Below are 22322 nucleotides of genomic sequence, written 5' to 3'. Positions count from 1 at the left end.
ATTTATAAGAATATTTGCCAGTTCTCAATTTATAAATCATCAAAGAATATGAACACATAAGTTTTCAGATAAAGAAATTAAAGCTAACAACAGTCATGTAAAAAATGCCCTAAATTCTCATTGATAAGAGAAATGCAAATAAAACAACTCTGAAGGTGCCTTACCTCTCTGATGGGCTAATATGACAGAAAAGGAAAATGATAAATGTTGAAGAAAATGTGGAAAAGTTGGGACATTAACACATTGTAGGTGGAGTTGTGAACTGATCCAATCATTCTGGAGAACAATTTGGAGCTATGCCAAAAGGGCTAGGAAATTGTGCATACCCTTTGATCCAACAATACAACTACTAGGTCTTTATTCCAAAGAGATCATAAAAAAGTTAAAGGGACTCACATATAAAAAATATTTATAGCAACTCTTTGTGATAGCAAAGTATTGAAAACTGAGGAAATGGCTAAATAAATTATAATATCTGAATGTATTATTGTGCTATAAGAAATGATTAGCAGGAAGATTTAAGAAAAACTTGGAAAAACTTATATGGATTGATATTGAGTGAAGTGAGTAGACCGAAGAAGATGTTGTACACAGTAACAGTAGCATTATGCAATGATCAGCTTACCTCTTCTCAGCATTATAATGCATGAGTTCAAAATACTCTATACATATCCAAAGAAAGAACTGTGGAGTCTGAATAAAGATAGAAGCATACTATTTTTGCGTTTTCTGTTTTTTGTGATTTTCTCTTTTTTATAACTTGTCTAATGTAGAAATAGGTTTCATGATTACACATATATTACCTATATCAGATTGCTTGCTATCTTGGGGAGGGGAGATGAGAGGGAGAGAGGGACAGAGAAATTGAAATATCTTATTTTAAAAAGCATGTTGAAAACTATCTTTACATGTAATAAGTAACAATAAAATACTGTTTATATATTTAAAAAGTATTTCCTCATCACTTCCTCCATAGAATCCCTAGTTCCCCCCAAGGTTCAGTTCAAGTACTATCTCTTATATGAGTTTATCCTGTTGTTCCTAATTCCTCTCCAAGGAGAAACTCTGGAAATTACTATATAATTACATTATGTCTGTCTGGCTGGCTGTCTATCTGTTTCTCTATCTCTGTATCTCTCTGATATCTCTCTATCTCTCCATCTACATTTTCCCTGTGTCATCTAGTTTGGAAATTTAGTTTTGACTTTATCTTTCTAGAGTAAGACCTCTATGACATTTATACTCGGAGCACTTTGCACAGTGCCTAGAACATAGTGAGTAATTAAAACTCTCACTTATTTATTATTGATCTATACATCTCTTAATCATATATCATCTATATCTATCTATCTATCTATCTATCCATCTATCTACCTATCTGTCTATCTATGTCTGTCTGCCTATCTTATGTACCTACCTACCCACCTACCCATCCATCTATCTATCAATCTATTTATCTATCTATCTATCCATTCGTCCATCCATACCTTGGTTCCCTTCTATTCGTCCCCAGACAATACAAGTTTCTTGAGGTCAAATATTGTGTCATTTTTGTCTTTGTATCCCACAAATCCTGGTTAAGCATCTGATATACAAAAGGTATTTAATAAATGCTTTTTGGTTCCAGAGATAGTGACAGAGTCAATAGATCTTCTGAATCCAAATTTAGTTCTCTTTTTGACTATCATATTACTTAGGAAAGCAATATATGGAATTTCCATTGCCCAATCATATATGTATATGATACATACACATACATATTCATATCATATATGTATATGATACATACACATATACTACATGTACACACACACACACACACACATCCAGCGGCTGGATGACTATTTGTTGCTTAGATTGTAGTGGAGTATTCCTTTCAACTTTGAGTTGAACTAGGTTGCTTATTACTCCAAATTCTGTGATTCTGAAAAGCATAAGAGAGAGAAAAAGTAGCCTATATCAAGAAGAATTGGCAGGGAATATGACCCCACAAGAATTGCATCATAGGAAGGAATTTAAATTCCTTCTTGATTCATGTGGCAAAGCATCTCATCTCTCTCTCCCTGGGCCTAATTGACATTGTTCTTACAAGTTCACTTAAAGCATGAACTGCATGTACTAACTACTCATCAATGCACCTAAAGAACCAACATAACAATAGAAATTCCAAATTTGAGAGTCTGGAGCATTCAGCCTTGCAAGGGAATACCCCAATTATTCAAGATTTTATTTTGATGCTATTATCCAAGACCTTCTATGTACTAAGTTAATTGTAATTATAAAACATTTAGCTAAATGACACAATCATATTTATTTTTTATAATTTATAATTTTTATTTTAATTTGTTTTTTAAAGATTTTTTGGTGTCTGTTTCTATATCATATTTCTTCCCAAATACATACTTTTCCATTTTCAATAAATTATAACAAAGCTCTTCCCTGCCAAAAAATGTACAGCAAAACTTTATTGATGGAGTTTGCAAGATATTCAACATTTTACATTTGTTATTCTCATTTTCTGCAATGAAACAAGAACAATGCTTTTTAGTTATGTTTTTGTAAGATCAACATAAAGCATTATCATTATATGGTTTTATTTTATTTTTGTTGTTCTTGTTCTTTCTATTAATATTGTAACTGGCACATTGCTTTTCTGCTTCTGTTTATTTTACTCTGCATTGATTCAATTAAATTCTCCTATGTTTCTTCAAATTCTTTATACTTGTTATTTCTTATGAAACAGTAATATTCCATTAAATTTATGTACCACATTTTGTTTAGCCATTTGCTGATTGATGGGTATTGACTTTGTGTCCAGTCCTTTGCCAGCACAGAGTATTCTAATGAGTATTTCAGTATAGATGGATTTTCCTTTCCCTCTTTGACCTCCTTGGGGTATATGCATAGGATCTCTCTGGGTGGAAACTGTATTTTGCACACCCCATACTGCAACCCCACCTCCATACCTAAAAATCTATTTCTTTTTTTTTTTTAATTTAAAATTAAAAAAAAAATAGAGGCTGGACTCAACTTGGGAGGATCATGTCCTTCTGAGACTGAGAATAATCTTTACAATTTTTGGTTTGCTTCTGTCTTCTCCCCTCTGTGACTGACTAGCAAAGTACTTTCCAGACCTTAAAAACCCTATAATATCTATAATTAGAAAACTGATAGCCTACCCATTGTTCAGTTTCACATTAATCTTCTGATCCAAGTATCTGAAAGGAGAGGTTAGTGTTAGGGACTAAAGATAGAAGATATCTTTTTTCTTTGGGGATATTTGTTCCCCAAATCACGAAGCATTATAAAATTGTGTACCATATAATTTTCCAAACATTACTAAGCCATAGTTAAGGTTTTGTTGACATGCTTGACGTCACTGGTCAGAGTAGACTGAACTGAGTAATGGTGGCTGGGTTGCTTCCTTTTCAGATGGGCCCAGATGGTGGTCTGTGGGAATTATTGGATGACTCCATCCTATGAGAAGGGCTGTTTTGGGCACTGATCTTTCTTAGCACAGCATCTGAGGGAGTGAGATGATGTTGACATTAAATTTCAATCTGACTGTTATCCCACTGTTTGGCTGACTAGCAGATGTCTCCAAAGGGCTTAATCCCCTCAAGTAAGATGCCACAAAGATAGAGGGCATATTTAAAGGATAGGAATAAAGGAAAGTCTGTCACATTGGGAAGTTTTATCTCTGCTTTTATCACCCAACTTTACAGTTCAAGTCTCCTGGATGCTGTGTTCATTAGTCAGCATGAGAAAAGAGGGAAGAAACATATTGATATGATTACAGAGTGTGAGCCAGCAATTATCATCAGAGAGCACAATTGAAAACACATTTTATTTAAATATTTATCTTGGTGAATTGAGGTTTTATAATTTGTAGTGCTTCAAGTTAAAGTGGTGGTTTAGGAAGCATGAACTCCTCATTTCTGGTTCTTCTAATGACATACATAGCCTGAGATGAGCAAGTTAAGCTTGCTCTGACTCAATTTTCTCATCTATAAAATAGCAATAGGGAAATTTGTATTATTTACTAAATCCATAGAGATTTCAAGGATATGGATGGGTGAAATTCAAGAAGAACTTGAGTTGTATGGATAGAACAAATAGGTTTTTTCCTGTTTTTAAAAGTTATGTAAATGTTGGAACAAGATAGGCCAAAAAACATTGTAGATAGCCACAGATGATCACACTCTTCCATGATGAGTGTAAATTTGCTACAGATCCATGTATCATGCTTTGTGAACCTTTTAAGAGAGAAGAATTAGTCCTATAAATAATAGGTCTCGTATTTTGCTTATTTTTTTTTGAAAGGCAAAACATGATCTAATGGCTAGAATGTGAGATTTGTAGTTAGTTGCTTCTGAACTTGCCTCTGACACTTCTGGCTAAGTCATTTAATCTCTTTGTGGCCTCAGGCAATCCTGTCTCACCCAGTTTCTCAGAACAGGGTGCCAAACCTAATCTCGTCACATTTATGTATTTATTTTTGTTTGTTTATCTACCTTTTTTATTTATTTGTATGTTTGTTTTTTCTAAACCATGGGGAAATACACAACAGCTTCCTGCTTTAGCAGAATTATATCTGCTAATGCAATCAATCAATAAGTATTTAAGTACCTTCTTGGTACCTTCAGCTCCAAATATAAAGACAAAATGAAATTTTTTCCCTTCAAGGAATTTATATTCTATTGAATAGAATATAAACAAGTGCATATATGTGTTTAAAAATGTCATTTGGGGAGGGAAGTAAAAGCAGAACATCCCTGCTTTACCAAAATTAAATGTTCTCATTATTATTAATTGCCTAAGAAGTACATTTTTATTATTATTTTTTCTGACTATTAGGAAAGGCTTCTTATAAAAAGTGATGCTTTATTTAAATTTTGAAGGAAACTGGGGATTCTACAAAGTAGATGTAACACAGAGTGCATTTGGTAATCCTCTTTAGTCAGGTCTGTTGGTATTTACTTGTAATCTCTGTTACTGGGGGGAGGCTGAGTGAGACTTGTGGATTGCTTGAGCTCGGGAGATCTGAGCTGCAGTCGGACTATAGTGAATCAAGAAACCATAATAAATCTGCCACCACTGAGCTGACTAAGGAGGAGCAAACCAGAACAAGTCAGAGATAGAGCAGGTCAAGGTTACAGTGGGATTAGGCCCTGAAGGGCCATTGTACTTCCAGCCTGAGCCAAGTGGGAGACCCAGTCTCCTCTCATTCCTTCAAAATGTGACTTACCTTTCCAAACTATCTTTAGTAGACAGACATTCTATCCTGTCAGCAGTATCATATTTCAAAGTTTTGGGTGTATGTATTTCCCTCATCACCTAGAATATAATGTACATATTTATGCAAAATCACTAATGCATTAGTCGCTAGATCACATTGTGCTTCTAGCTGCTATATTCATTTGTCAGCATGAAAAAAAAAAAGGAACAGTGCATAGAACACATTGATATAGTTATGTAGTGTGAGCCAGCAATTATCATCAGAGAGCACAATTGAAAACACATCTTCTTTAAATATTTATCTTGGTGAATTGATTCATAGAAAACAAGATGCTCTTCTTATTTATGAATGGACATTTTAGGAATAAATTTGCCATTCACGTTGGGATTGATGCAGTCCACGACATAGTTTAACGAGAGTGAAATAGCACCAAGTTATTCATTGTGATGTATCATTAAGAATGTTGTGTCTGAATATGCAGCAAGATGAGAGTACTGTGCAGCTGTTCACATTCTGAATCCCAGCTCAACAGAGGAAGGGGGTGGGAGATGGGCTATTGAATGAGATTCATGAGAAGGTTAAAGAAAAAGTAAATGTGTGTCTATGTGTCTGTGCCGGGCTCTCTCATTCTATTTGCTATAGTATGACATGTTTCCTTGGCCTCCAGCAACACTTTTGCCACTGTGCTGGTGCTATTTCTTTTTTTTTTTTAATTTTCCAGGACCTCAGCCTGCCTCTGACTTCCCAGAGGTTAGGAATCTGAGGAAGGAGAAGATCAAGCAAACACTTTGAGGAAATGAGCTGAGTGGGAATGATATCCAAGAGAATGGTAAGCCTTCTTGCTTTGAAAGTCTTTATTTTCTCTTCTATGCTGTAGACCAAAAAAGTTTTAAGTTCAGTGTTGCATACATTTTTCATGCTCTATTAAAAATAAATAAACAGGGATTCCCTATCTCAGAACACATATAGTTTCTGATGAACTTATTCATAAGTAAGGAGAAGACAGAACTAGCCACAAGGACGTGATCTACTTTGGAGGTGATGGTGATATTCAGAAATAAATCGCAATTTAAAAGTTCCTTCAGGAATAATAAGGATATTTAACTTTGGAAAAATAGGGATGTTTGGAAAGACCTGAGGCGTTGCCTTTTGGGGTAGTAAAAAAATAAACACAAAATAGGTGCCCATCCATTGGGGGAAAATTGTGGCATATAGATGTAATGGAAGATTATTGCATTCTAAGAATAAAATAAAACAAAACAACTCCCTTCTCTTCAAAAAAAAAAAAAACAGAGAAATTTGAAAATATTTTTAAAATCTGATGCAGGTCAAAGTAAGCCAATCTAAGATTCATATCTACCACCAATCAAAATTCTGGCAGCTACTGTCTACAGATTTCCAGGACATGTTTCTCCCTCCCTCAATAAGTTCAGTACTCAGAATTTTTCTCTCCTGTTCAACTTCTGCCTTCCTCTTAAGAAACTTCAACTTCAACATATATTTTGACTCTCCCTCAAATGCCCTTGCCAGTCAGATCCTCAACATGTTCATTTTCCATGACCTATTCCTCTATCACATCTCAGTAGTCACAGGTAGTCACACTTTTGATCTTGCCATTGCTTACAAACACAGTACCTCCATATTCAAGAACTCCCTTATCTGACCATAATCTAATGTCTTTCCATTTCTCCCTGTGCCTTCTTATACCAAATCAATTGTCTTGGTCTATGGTCTATTTCTTGCCACTGGATCCAGATGGCTCTGTAGGGGAAAATGAGGCAGGTGACCTTGCACAGTCTTCCCTCCCTTAAACCTGATTGACTTGCATGTCACAGTAACACTTCCCTGATATCATTGGTTTCTTCTAGAGTGAAGGACAAATAACAGCAAAACCTTACTCTGTCCATAGGATGACTTTCAATCCTTTGAGCCCTCAGTTCTCTCTTGGTTCATCATTCCTGCCCTACTTACTCCCTCTTCTTTTCATTATCTTGACCCCTTGGTAAACCCATTCAACTTTTTATTGTCTTCTTCTCTTTAATACTTAGCCTTCTTATCATATCACTGATTATGTCCAGTCAAGCCTCAGCTTTGAATGACTCTTATCATTTACCACATTAACATCTATGCACATGCTGTTTCATGAAGGTGGAGAGAATCAGGTACGTGTTCTGATTGGGTCTGCTACAAATTTATGTTACATAAATTCAGCTGGGTCATCCCTGCTCCTAGACAGTCTTTCTATATCTCTCTAATCAACTCACTATTCCATTCTCCCCAGGATATTTTCCAAACCTTTTCATCTCTTCAAACTTTTTATGGGTCTTCTTCCCTCAGCCCTCTTGGCTGGGAACCTGTCTTCATATTTTACAGAAAATATGCCAAAAAATCCCCATTCTCCCCACTTCTTCATCTCAGCGGTTTTCTGCCACTCTCTTTTTTCTTCACCTGTTTCTCACATGAGAGGAAGTTTATAAAGACAAATTCCTCTACCTGGACAAGTAATTCCATTTCATACTTTCTCCTTTAACAGATTGTCCCCTGCCATTCCTACTTAAGTACTTATCTTCAATCTCTCTCTGTCTACTGATTTTTTCCCTGCTGCCTACAAACATGCCCACATCTCCTCCATATAAAAAAAATTCTCACTTTTCTTCCTACCCACATTATTACCCCATATCTCTTTTACCCTTGTGATTTAACTCTTTTTTTTTTTTTTATTTAATAGCCTTTTATTTACAGGATATATACATGGGTAACTTTACAGCATTAACAATTGCCAAACCTCTTGTTCCAATTTTTTCACCTCTTACCCCCCCCACCCCCTCCCCTAAATGGCAGGATGACCAGTAGATGTTAAATATATTAAAATATAACTTAGATACACAATAAGTATACATGACCAAAACATTATTTTGCTGTACAAAAAGAATCAGACTCTGAATTATTGTACAATTAGCTTGTGAAGGAAATAAAAAATGCAGGTGTGCATAAATATAGGGATTGGGAATTCAATGTAATGGTTTTTAGTCATCTCCCAGAGTTCTTTTTCTGGGTATAGCTAGTTCAGTTCATTACTGCTCCATTAGAAATGATTTGGTTGATCTTGTTGCTGAGGATGGCCTGATCCATCAGAACTGGTCATCATCTAGTATTGTTGTTGAAGTATATAATGATCTCCTGGTCCTGCTCATTTCACTCAGCATCAGTTCGTGTAAGTCTCTCCAGGCCTTTCTGAAATCATCCTGTTGGTCATTTCTTACAGAACAGTAATATTCCATAATTTTCATATACCACAATTTATTCAGCCATTCTCCAACTGATGGACATCCATTCAGTTTCCAGTTTCTAGCCACTACAAAAAGGGCTGCCACAAACATTCGTGCACATACAGGTCCCTTTCCCTTCTTTATAATGTGATTTAACTCTTTGAGAAAGCCATCTATGATAAATTATACTATTTTCTTTTCTCTCACCCTTCTTAAGCCCTTATGATCCAGTTTCTGACCTCATCATTCTGCCAAAACTGTTCTCTCCAAAGTTACCCTTCATCTCTCAACTGCCAAATTCGGCAATCTTTTCTCAATCCTCATTCTTCTTGTCCTCTCTGCAATCCTTAGCCCTGTTGATCATCCTCTTCTCCTTGATACTTTTTCCCCTCTAGGTTTCAGACCCACAGTCTTTCCTGGCTCTACTATATATTAGATTGCTCCTTCTTTAATGTCCATTCATTGCTGGATCCTCATTCAGGTCACACTTTCTTACCATTGATATCCCCTTTAGGTTCTATCCAAGCCTCCTTTTCTTCTTTCTCTATATTTTATTCTCTTGATAATTTAGCATCTCCCATGGATTTAATTATCTTCTCTATTTTGTTGATTCTCAAATCTACTAACTTCTTTGCTGACCTCCATTCTTACATTTTCAACCATCTTTCAAGCATCTTGAACTATATGTCCATCTTAAACTCAACTTAATACAAAATTAAACTTGTCATCATTCCCCTAAAAAAATTGCCCCTCGGGGCAGCTAGATGGCACAGCAGATAGAACATTGGCCCTGAAATCGGGAGGACCTGAGTTCAAAGCTGACCTCAGAAAGTTAACACTTCCTAGCTGTGTGACCCTGGGCAAGTCATTTAACTCCAGTTGCAAAAAAAAGAAATGGCCCTCTAAACTTCCCTATTTCTGTTGAAGGATATCATCTTTCTCCCAGTTCCCTCAACTTCTCATTATATCACTTTACAATATCCAACCTGTTGGTGAATTTGACCTTCTCTCTTCTGATACTTCCATCACTCTGGTAGAAGCCCTTATAGCCTCATACCCGATCCACTGCAACAGTCTACTGGTGGTTCTGCCTTATCAAGTATCTCCCCATTCCAATCCATCCTCCATTCACCTTTCAAAATGATTTTCCTAAAGCACAAGTCCAACTATATCATCCCCATTATTCATCCCCCCACTCAAGATAAGCAAAACCATTGCTACTAAGATCAAATACAAGATCCTTAGTTTGATATTCAAAATCCTTTATAACCTAATACTTTTCCAGTCTTCATAAATCTTATTCCCCACTGTGTTCTCTTCAATCCATTATTATGGATTCTATGATGAAGATTTCACTTGTCAGTTAAGAGCATTTTCTCTGGCTGTCTTACATACTTAGAGTAGATTCCCTCCTCATCTCTACCTACTGGTTTCCCTGGCTTACCTCAAGTCCCAACTAAAATTCTATCCTTAATAAAAGTCTTACCCAAACTTTCTTAATTTTAAGGTCTTCTTTCTGTTAATTATTTTCTATTTGTCCTAAATATAATTCATTTATACTTGTTTGTTGTCTCCCCTATTAGATTGTGTTTCTCTGAGAGGAGAGATGGTCTTTTGCCTCTTATTGAATCCACAATGTTTAAATACAGCGCCTGGCACATAGTAAGCACTTAATAAATGCTGATTGACTGATTGACTAAGAGAACAATATCAATAGTCATCATAACAATGTGTAAGAAAGCTCCATGGAGAGACTTCAATGTCAGATTTATCATAATATATATGGAAAGCAAATGACAAAATATATTTCCCAGAAGAGCATATGGAATGTTGCATTTGCTCTCAGGTGTCACAGTTTTGTTTAATTGATTGTTATTTTTTATAAGATAATTGGGGTTAAATAACTTGCCCAGGGTCACACAGCTAGTAAGTGTTAAGTGTCTGAGGTCAGATTTTAACTCAGGACTTCCTGACTCCAAGACCAGGGCTCTATCCACTGTGCTATCTAGCTCCCACTATGGTTATTATTCTGGTAAGAGAAAGTGATGAGATACTAGGAAATGACAGGTATGAAAAACAAAGGGCCTTGTTAAACTTTTTAAAACTTGTTTAAAAAGAAATCATGCTAGAGTATGTTTTATATAAAATGGCAAGAAAAACATGCTGATAAGACAAATTGAGAATTGAATCAAGAAATGCTATTTTGTAAAAGTCCTCAGGACCTATTAAAAATTAGAAGTGAAGTAGAGAAGGACATAAAGCAAGCAATTAAAAAGTAGAGATGTGAAACAGCATGAAGGCAAGAATCAATAGATTTAATTTGAAATCAGAGAGTCTGGATCAATTGGCCATGTCACTTAATGTCTCCAAGTCTCAGTTTCCTCATTTGTAAAATGAGGAATCAGAAATAGGCTTCTTCTAACTCTAAAGTTTTGAGGCATTATTGCTTCAGTGATCTTAACTGAGGAAATGCCTCTAGGAAATTACTGATAAGATAAAGAAAAAATCCCATAAACAAGAATTATAAAAATAAAACCAACAAACAGATCTGGATAAAGAAGGCTAAGGTAATGGAATTTCAAAAGACATATATTTTAGTAATTTCAGTCTGCCAGAGGAAAGGATCAAAATGCCATGTTCTGAATTTTAGGAATAATTTAGAAACAGAAGAAGGGAAGTGTATTCACTTTTGCAGTATCTCACCACCTAGGAAACTTGGAGGCCCAATATATAAAAAGAAGTAATTTAATTGGATAATAGATGTGTGATTTTTGGCTGGATAGGTACTCTTTACACCAAAGCAGATAATGATCCATTATCATCTCAACCAGGCTCTTTTTGTTTATGTTTTCTTATATATTCTTCATAGATGTCATCTAGTATAGAGGGCTGGAACTCTGAAAAGGTGTACTTGAGTCTAAGACAACAGAACACTTAAGGCTAAGTGCCTACTCAATGTGAGATAATGGTTCTATAAGCATATACTTAGATGATATGGTGATGCGATGGCTTTCCTCATGATCAGCCTCTGCTGAATGTGTTGTGGTGAGGTTATCATAGGGAAGGATTGGAGGGCTGAGGGAGAGAGTCAGAGTTTCTCTGCTGCAGCATGCTGACGAGAGAAAACTACAGGCTCCAAACTCGAGAGTCCAGATTCATCTTTAATGAACCATGTGGCAGCTTGCCTGCCTCTTTCACTTTTTCTCCTAAAGACCAAAGACTTTGATTGATCCTGACTCTGACTGATCCTGAAGCCCTTCAGATAGCTAGCCCAGACATTGTAATCTAGTTAACTAGATACTTCCCTCTTATTTTCCAATATCTTTTTACATTTGGGTTGTACATCTGTTGTTTCTTTTGGTAAGTAACTAGCTAACTTTCATTATCCATCACCCAGAATACTCCAGAATCTCTTTAATAGAACATCTCATACTAACATCTTTATGGTAATATACTACTGAGTACTCATTCTCACCTTGAATCTTACTGTTGCCTTTTAGATTACCATTTTTATTCATCTAAGATTGTGGTGGTCCATGATCCATGAACATTTAACATTATGATGGATTATATTGATGTGAAAGAGGTGAGCTTCTGTTGCAAAAAGTAAGCAGTGGGCAACATTGAATGCACTGCTCAATTGTCCAAATGATATTGAACCTAGTTTCATATTTTATACCCAGTCCATTATCATCTCCAAAGCCTTTTCAAATTATGCAAAATGATTAACAATATTTCAATCAATTCATCTTTTAGAAAATTGGAGAGACCAAGATAATATACAAGTAGCTTATTTAATATTTTGATAGATATGTAATTTTTAGTTATGTAGGTTCTTTCACTTTTCATTCAGTTATTTTTAACAGTTTAGGCAAATGCAATTTTTTATCTGCTTTCATTTTAAGTGTGGATGCATATTTACAAAAATATTTATAGCAGCTCTTTTTGTGGTAGCAAGGAATTGGAAACTGAGGAGATGCCCATCAATTGGCAAATGGTTGAACAAAATATGGGAGATGATTTAGATGTCCTATTATTGCATAATAAGAAATAATGAAGGAGATTGTTTGAGAAAGAATCTGAAAACACTTACATGAGCTGATGCAAGATAAAGTAAGCAGAATTATGAGAACACTACACAATAACAGAAATATTGTTATAGTAACCACCTTAAAATAATTAAATACTCTGATCAATACACCGATACATGGCAATCTCTAGGGATTCAAGATGAAAATGCTATCCACCTCCAGAGAGAACTAATGAATTCTGAGGATAGAGTGAAACATTTTTTCTTTTTAAAAATTTTTCTTGCTTCCCCCCCATTGCTAAGGTGGAAATGTAGTTTACATGACTTCATATGTATCAAGGATATCATATTTCTTGCCTTCTTAATGGGTGGAAGAGGAAGTGAAGAAATGGAGAGAATTTAGAACAAAAAGAAAAATAATATTTGAAGCTATTCCAAACCATTAATAAGTAGGGACATGGAAATTCAAGCAACTCTTGAGGGTTCACCTCAGAGCCATCTTTGTTTTTCTTTTTACTATTACTAATGAAGTCCAACCTCACCCTTGTTTTATTCCTGTTATATACAGAGCCACAGAATTTTGGTGGTATGAATCAAATCGTATCAGGACAGAAATTCTCTCTGCAATATATGAGAAAAATGCTTATCAAGTTTTTCCTAGAATACCTCCAGTGAGAAGGGAACCACTAAATACCAAAGGAACTCACTCCTTTGAGGAGTGCTTTAATTGTGGGGAAACTCTTCCTTTCATTAAATCCAAACTGGATTCTTGGCAACATCAAATTCTTGCTCTTAGTTCTTCCCTGTAGGGCCACCAGAATAAAGGTTATCCCCTTTCCACATGATAATCCTTCAGATTCTTGAAGACAACTATCAGTCTCCCATTAATTTAATCTTTTCAAGAGTTACACAGAGACACACATCTATATATCTACATGTCTGGAGGTATATACATATAAATGCATATAGTGTGTGTGTGTGTGTGTGTGTGTGTGTATGTATGTATATATATCACTTGAAAAAAGATCACTTGTGCAGCAAAATGAACCTGGAAATATATTTAGAAGAATTGCACATATATATTCTATATTGGATTACTTGCTTTCTTGAGAAGGGGAAAGAGGGTAAAAAAATTGGAACACAAGGTTTTGCAAAGGTAAATGTTGAAAACTCTCTTTGAATTTGTAAAATATAATACTATTTAAAAACAATAAAATAGATATACCATTAAAAAAAGAAAAAAGATATGGCTGGGGCCAATTGTTCAACTCATTATGATTCAACAATATAGCATGGCATTCTGCAAGCTAATGTAATCTTAGAATATATTAAGAGAAGAATAATATTCACAAGGTAGGAAGTGATCATTCTTCTATACTCAATGCTGGTCCATCTACATCTGAAGTGGGGTATTCATTTCTGATCAAAGAATATTGGCAAATTGAGAGAGTCCAAAGAAGTGGAATAAGGATGATGAAGGGCCTCAAGACCATGTCATAAGAGTAGTTAGAAAAGACTGGATGCACACACATAACATCACATATAAAAATATTTGTCATATTGTTGACATATTACATTGAGTATTCTGTGCATAAATGACCCCTGAACTTTTTCCAAGGGAGCTATTTTCATTGATTGAAACTTCAATGCATGTGTAGGCTATTCTCATTAGTATTTTTATAGAGTGAGGAAGCAAGTATAAGGGTCACTAATGTTTAATTATATTACAGATTTTCTTTATCTCATCCCTTTGAATTTCCCCCAAGCTTTTGGACTCTTCTTCCATTTGAAATGTAGTCCTTGAAACTTTAAAACTGTGTCACCTCAAGCCCAGATTTCATGTGTATATTTTTGGTCAGAATCAGCTATTTTCCTTGACTTTATTTTTTTTAAACTCTTGTTCCTTGAATACTACATCATGTTCTAAAGTGGTAGACTCCAGAAATGAAGGTTCTACTCTCTCCAATGGCAGGAATTGTTTATGATTAAAATGGTGACTAAACTGTACATTTTAGGGTCTCTTAGTGTAGTTCTTCCAGTAGGTAGGATGGGAAAGAAGAAGGCGCAATAGAAGGGATTCAGAAGTCAGGATTTCAAACTAGTTTTAAAACCTGCCTCTGCTACTCTGAAACTTTATGGATTTGAGTGTAGTGTTCTCTTCTTTTCTAATATATCATGGTTCTCTGGGTGCAGGTTTCTTGGGGAGCTTCTGGAGGCAGCCTTAGTTTCAGTTCCAAGTAATAATCACCTCAAACGCAGCCAGCTGATAAAAATTCAGTCTTTTATTGTCTCTTCCAAAATAGCCCAGTTAGCTTTCTGTGGTTCTGAGAGCTCTCATTGCTAGTCTTTTGCCTCTGCCACCTTCTGTCTCTAGATCAACTCCGATTGCTGGCTTCTCAATCCCCTCAACTGACTCCTCCACTGACTCAGTTCCTTTTATGCTCTTTTAGAGGTGTAAACTCAAAGGTTGACTCCTCCTCTGAGAGTGGGATTATGGGAGGTATAACTAGTGAATCTCCCAGACTTGTGAACTCTAATGTGTGAGCTCTAATGTGTAAATCAATTACCTAAGCATTGTTTCTATCAGTTCTAGTGAGCTAACACCTTGTTTCAAGTTCTGGCTCATAACATTTGGGGAAGCCACTTTACCTCTCCGGTGTCAGTTATCTCATCTGTAAATGAGAAGCTTGATTCAATGACCTCTAAAATTCCTTCTAACCTGAATGTCCAAGTCTCATTTTATAAATAAATGTCCTCATTTTTCAAGCTAGGACCTGGTAGTTTCTAGATGGTTTCTAATCCCTTGAATTATATAACCTGCTGTTTCCCTTGGAGGCCATGTTTCTCTCCTTGGTTTGCTGAGGTAGTTTCTTGTTTTCCTTGTTCTCCTTGTTGTAATTTTTGTGCATCAGTTAACTTTCCAGAAAAACTGAAGAGTTGTCCTTGTTATTACTTTAGGGAATTTTCCACTTTTAAACTCTTATTAAAATAGGTGATGCTGGTATTTAAAATGTATATTAAATTGCCCTACATTGATGTATATATATCTTCCGTGCTATCCTAACCAATTGGTTCTTGGATAAAGGTTCTACATTAAGAATGCTAATGGTTGAATTGATGTGTATATATGATCATTGAAATGTGTGATTCTTCGAACTTCTACCTTTTTTTTGTCATTTTCATATAATTATTATAGAAATATAAAGGGTCCATGTAGGACTGAAAGTTATCATATGATTTTTGTCCTTTTCAATTTAGATAAAGTATTCCCTGACCAAAAACATTGTCCATCCCATAGTGGCTCATATTTTGGTGGTGAGCTTTGCTATCCATAGCAATTTTCTTCCTCCTGCAATAGATAGGTAATTACTATGCATAATGGGTAGGATGGTAAGTAAATGAGAACAATGAAGCACATATGTATATATATATATATATATATATATATATATATATATATATTCAACTATTATTTTATTTCTGTTTTTCTTTGCCAACGAGAATGATTTTTGAACTGAAAATGTGAGGACAAAAATAGCTAAGAAGAATTAAAAACCCAAGGTAAATATAAGTTTATATGAACCACATTCCAAACAATGTAAAGAACTGATGATTCCTGAACTGATCACTTTTTGTAAATGATAGTTAAAAGATTTTTTAATAGCTTTTTATTTTCAAAATACAGGCAAAGATAGTTTTCATCATTCATCTTTGCAAAATTTTGTTTTCCAAATTTTTCTCCCTCCCTTCCCTTCACCCCTTCCTCTAAATAGCAAGTAATCCAATATATGTTAAACATGCAGTTCTTCTAAACATATTTCCATATTTACCATGGTACACAAGAAAAATCAGATCAAAAAGTGGGGGGGAATGAGAAAGAAAAAAGCAAGCAAACAACAAAAAAAGAAAGTACTATGTTGTGTTTTATATTCAGTCCCCATAGTCCTCTTGGTACAGATGACTCTCTACATCACAAGTTTATTAGATTGGCCTGAAAAACCTCAATGTTGAAAAGCACCATATCATCCAAATTGATCATCACAAAATTTCGTTATACAATGTTCTCTTAGTTCTATTCACTTCACTTAGCATCGGTTCATGCAAGTCTCTCCAGGCCTTTCTGAAATCATCCTGCTGATAGTTTCTTATAGAACAATGATATTCCATAATATTCATATACCATAACTTATTCAGCCATTCTTCAACTGATGGGCATCCATTCAGTTTCCAGGTCCTTGCCACTATAAAAAAAAGGCTGTAACAAACATTTTCACACATATGATTCCTTTCCCCTTTTTTATGATCTCCTTAGGATATAGGTTCAGTAGAGACACTGCTGGATCAAAGAGTACGCAGAGTTTGATAGCCCTTTGGACATAGTTCCAAGTAAGCATTGCTATTCTTAAAACTCGTCTGGGGTTCAAATACCTGGGTTGCCTTCTCTGAAATCTGAGAGGAGACGGTGGTTAAGCTGCTGATGGTAGATTGACTTTCCTGGCACATACTGCCTCCTGTTTCTCCCTCAGTGGGTCTTGTTGATAAGTTGGACAGTATTCAGAAGGCAGAGTTTGGGGCAATGAATAGGAGTTACAGAGGCAGATTTAGGTTGGAGATAAAGAATAGAAATTCCTAAGATTATTCCAAAGTGAAATGGCTTGCCTTGGAAGCTGTGAATTCTCATTTATTAGAAGTTTACAAGTAGTTAATAAGCATTTATTAACCACTTACTTTGTGTCAGATATTGTTCCAAGCAAAAACTAAATGATCACTTCAGTTCATAGAATCAGAGATTTTGAGCTGGAAAGAATCTGAGATGTCATGTGACCTAACCCTCTCATTCTGTGAGAAAAGGAATTGCAAGCATGCTGTGGTTATGTGACTTGCCTAAGGCCACATGATCAGAAAAGGTCCAACTTCAGATCTCCCACCATTTGTAGGAATATTGTAGAAGAGATTTTAGGTGGATAGGGTTTTATGACTTACAAAGTCTTCCAATTTCCAGAATCTGTGATATTCCAAGGAGTTAAGCTTGATGCAAATTGCTCCAGTTTGCAACTTGCTAATCTAGCATGTGATTCAAAATCAGATCCATAATAAAGTATCAGAGAAAGACTTTTGTGGACTTTAAGTAAAACAAAGAAAAAAAAAAACAAGTATAGAAGGACTCACATGTCAATTACTAAAAATCAAGAATTATCATGATAAGTAAAAATCCAGACAATTGAAGGAAAATGTTTCAGCATCCTCTCCTATTCAGCATCCCATGATCTTTCTTAAAGAGTAAATAGAGAGGGGCCCTGATACAATGGAGTTCACACAAGACATTAATCTAAGTTGAATTACTGAATAAACCAAGGGTATATTAACCAAAAATGCAAACTTCAGTTCTCTTAGACTATTAGTAGTTTCTTTGTTGCTAATAGACATTTCAAATAGAAGTATAAAGAAATAACTAATTTTCAATGCACCATGTATGAACAATATGATCATGAACAAACAAGAAGAAGCCCTAAGAAGCCAATAATGGAATCACAAAATATTACACCTAAAGAGTTTTGGAATCCTATGAATTCAAGTCCTATATTTTCCAAATGAGAATCTGAGACCCAGAGAGATGATGTACTTGCATAAGCTTACACAGAAATCCTTTAAATGTAGATGAAAATTGATTGAAGAAGCTATAAAGAAGATAAACAAAAAAGGAATGAAGGTGGAAGAAGTGTTCTTTAACACTTTATGCTTGAATTTTGAGAGAACTGATGATGCAAAACAGAATTGGTAAGAGACTGGGGGAAGGTGAGAAGAAACCCAAGTCATACAATGTATGGAGGCTGGCCATCTGTAGCAGAATCTGCTTCAACAAACAATTTCTAATTGTTTTTAATATAATAAGTTATGTAGGACTTAAACCAATTATATGTTCTATTTTCAACAATCTAAAGATCTTTTATAAACTGAATCATTAAAAAGACAAGCAAATAAACATTCAAAATAAGGAATAAAATTTCATATTTAACCCTTATTATTTAACAAAGCTGAACCAAACAAACATTATCCTTCTCTCTTCAACTTCTGTAATATTCAGTTTCCTTCAGACCTTAATTCTTCTCTCAATAATCATTTATTAAGCACCTTCTGTATGTCAGGCATTATGCCAAGTAGTAGAGACACAAAGAAAGTCAGAAGATGATGCCAGTCCCAAAAGAGTTATATTCTAGTGGGGAGAAATAGTATATAATAGGTACATACACTATGTATATACAAATACAAAGAATACGCAAAGCAATCTTAGAACAGGAGAAACTAGGGAGGCTGGGCTGGGAGAACTAGCTCAAGTAACACTTGGTATAAAGAAGCTTTCCTCATCCCCATTCCCCAGTTAATAATGATCTCACACTCAAAAATTACTTTCTACTTATTTTGTATACATTCATGCATGTTTATTTGTACAGTTTGTTGATGTGTAGTGTATGCATATGTGTGTTTACATTATAGACTATTAATATGCATAATTTTCTGTCCAGACGTATAATTATAATTGTATGAACCTGACAGTGAGAAAATTCACTTTACCAATGCAGATTAATAGCTACCCAGAAATGTATAGTCTTAAAGAGTTGACTAAGGCATTGAGAAATTAAGTGACTTGCCCATGGTCATCCAGTCATTAATTATCAGAAACAGGACTTGAAACCATGTCTTTTTGATGACCACTGGCTCTCTACTACTATATGCTGCCTCTTTTAAAAAATCATATGTAGCAGGATGATGATTCCATTTTCCCATTGTATCACTTCATATAGGTGCTTCATATGTCATTATATTGATAATTATCACTTTTATGATACCATAATACTTTGTTTCCCTTATATATAATTCTGCCATCTTTCTATCCTTGGACATATGGTTTCTTTCTAGATTTTTGCTATCACAAATATATATGTATATTTATACTATTTCTTTTGAGACTTAAATGTTTCCCCTGCAAACATAAAGTCGATAGAATGAAAAGGCAACCAGAATAGTAACATGTTTATGAACTTTCCTGTGGAGCAATATTTTGTTGTAATTTAATTTTTTTGAAGGGATGAGGAAAGGATTGGAGCCAGGGGAAGAACAAGCATTATAGTAGTGGTAGTGGTGGGGGTTGTACTTATTCAAGCGAACTCCCTAGAGAGAAAGAAAGGAAAACTTGGACAGAGTTGAATATGCCAGAGAAATGAAAAAGACAGGCAAACATGGAATCAAAAGAAAAAAAAAAAACAAGCAAAAAATAATGGGGTTGATTGATGTAAAGGGAAATGAAGTGATAGAAGTAAAATGGAAGCATTCAAAGTGTTCAAATTTCAAGAGAAAGGAAGTAAAAGGCACATTTATACCTAAATGAATAAGATAAGATGACCAACATGGAAAAGTAAAACATTTTCAGGAAAAACAAGAACTGAAAAGAAAATGGGCTCTGATGAGCTAATTCTCCTTAAAAGGAAAATTGATGAGCCTCTTCCATGAACAAACAATCTCAAATTTCAAAGGATGTTACTTACTAAGGGTGTTGGAATAGACAAAGAGTTGTTTCTTTTTTGTATACCCCCTTGGCAATCCGATGAAGCCTATGGAACTTTTCCCAGAATTGTGTTTTAAACACATCACCACCAACAACCGCAATAACAACATAACATTATACAAAAAACTAATTTAATTCAAATTTATTTATAAATTTTTTTTCTAGTTCTTATACTCCAGGTTAAAAACACCTGGTTTATCTAGACCAAAAAGAGACAAATCAGTAAAAGAAAATTATAGATGAATATTCTTAATGAACATTGATTCAAAAATCATATAATAAAATATTGGCAATTAGTCTAAAATATATTAGACAAATTATAGTCTATGAGCAGGTTTGGTTTATATCAGGAATGCAGAGTTGTTTCAAGATATAGAACTTTACACATACATTCATGTATATGTATATGTAAATAATAAATCATGTTAATAATACAAATAATATAAACTAAGAAATATTGAAAAGGTTTTTTGATAAAATTCAATAACAACTCTAATAATTCTCTCATAGAAATAAATGGACTTTCCCTTAAAATAGTTAATTTTATTTATCTGAGTCCAAGTACAAATACTAAGTATAAAAGTTAAAGGGCTTTCCAAAAAATATTAGAAGTCAAGGAGATTTCTTAGTTCCATTTAACATAGTGCAAAAAATGCTAGCAGTACCAATAAGACAATAATAAGAGATTGAAAAAATAAGTATAGACAAAGCAAACTCAAAATTATTATTTTTGTCAGTGATGTGGTAGTGTTCTTAGAGAACTTTAGATTTTCAACAACGAAAACAACCAAAAAATGGAAATAATTAATAGCCTAAACAATATAATCATATGTAAGATAAATTCCCACAAGAAATCAGTATTCCTATGTATAACTAACAAAATCCATTAGGAAGAGACTGAAAGATAGATTCCATTCAAAATAACTCTCAGACATAAAATATTTAGGAGACTGTCTACCAAAATTCACTCAGGGATTACATGAATTTAACTACAAAATACTCTTTACAGAAATGAAAAGAAATCTAAAAATTAGAGGAACACAAATTGCTTATGATTAGGTATAGTCAAGCAATAAAAATAACAATAGTACTTAAATAACCTTATTCAGTACTGTAACACTTTCAAAAGTGTATTGCATGGATCTAGAAAAAAGAGTGAAATCTATGTGGAAAAACAAAAAGTCAGACTTACAAGGATAATAACTTCAAAAAGTGAGAAAGAAAGAGAAGTTGTGATAACAGCCCTCAAGATTTATAGTTTGAAAGTGTTACAAATTAATCAGAGAAATGCAAATTAAGACAACTTTAAGATACCACTACACACCTCTCAGATTGGCTAAGATGACAGGAAAAAATAATGATGATTGTTGGAGGAGATACGGGAAAACTGGGACATTGATGCATTGTTGGTGGAGTTGTGAACAAATCCAACCATTCTGGAGAGTAGTTTGGAACTATGCTCAAAAAGTTATCAAACTGTGCATACCCTTTGATCCAGCAGTGTATTTACTGTGCTTATCCCAAAGAGATCTTAAAGAAGGGAAAGGGACCTGTATGTGCACGAATGTTTGTGGCAGCCCTCTTTGTAGTGGCTAGAAACTGGAAACTGAGTGGATGCCCATCAGTTGGAGAATGGCTGAATAAATTGTGGTATATGAATATTATGGAATATTATTGTTCTGTAAGAAATGACCAACAGGATGATTTCAGAAAGGCCTGGAGAGACTTACACGAACTGATGCTGAGTGAAATGAGCAGGACCAGGAGATCATTATATACTTCAACAACAATACTATATGATGACCAGTTCTGATGGACCTGGCCATCCTCAGCAATGAGATGAACCAAATCATTTCCAATGGAGCAGTAATGAATTGAACCAGCTACTCCCAGCAAAAGAACTCTGGGAGATGACTAAAAACCATTACATTGAATTCCCAATTGCTATATTTTTGCCCACCTGCATTTTTTATTTCCTTCACAAGCTAATTGTACAATATTTCAGAGTCTGATTCTTTTTGTACAGCAAAATAATGGTTTGGTCATGTATACTTATTGTGTATCTAATTTATATTTTAATATATTTAACATCTACTGGTCATCCTGCCATCTGGGGGAGGGGGTGGGGGGTAAGAGGTGAAAAATTGGAACAAGAGGTTTGGCAATTGTTAATGCTGTAAAGTTACCCATACATATAACCTGTAAATAAAAGGCTATTAA

Source organism: Sarcophilus harrisii, chromosome 1, assembly GCF_902635505.1.
Source record: "Sarcophilus harrisii chromosome 1, mSarHar1.11, whole genome shotgun sequence".
Taxonomy (NCBI): domain Eukaryota; kingdom Metazoa; phylum Chordata; class Mammalia; order Dasyuromorphia; family Dasyuridae; genus Sarcophilus; species Sarcophilus harrisii.
Note: the sequence above shows the minus strand (reverse complement) of the source record.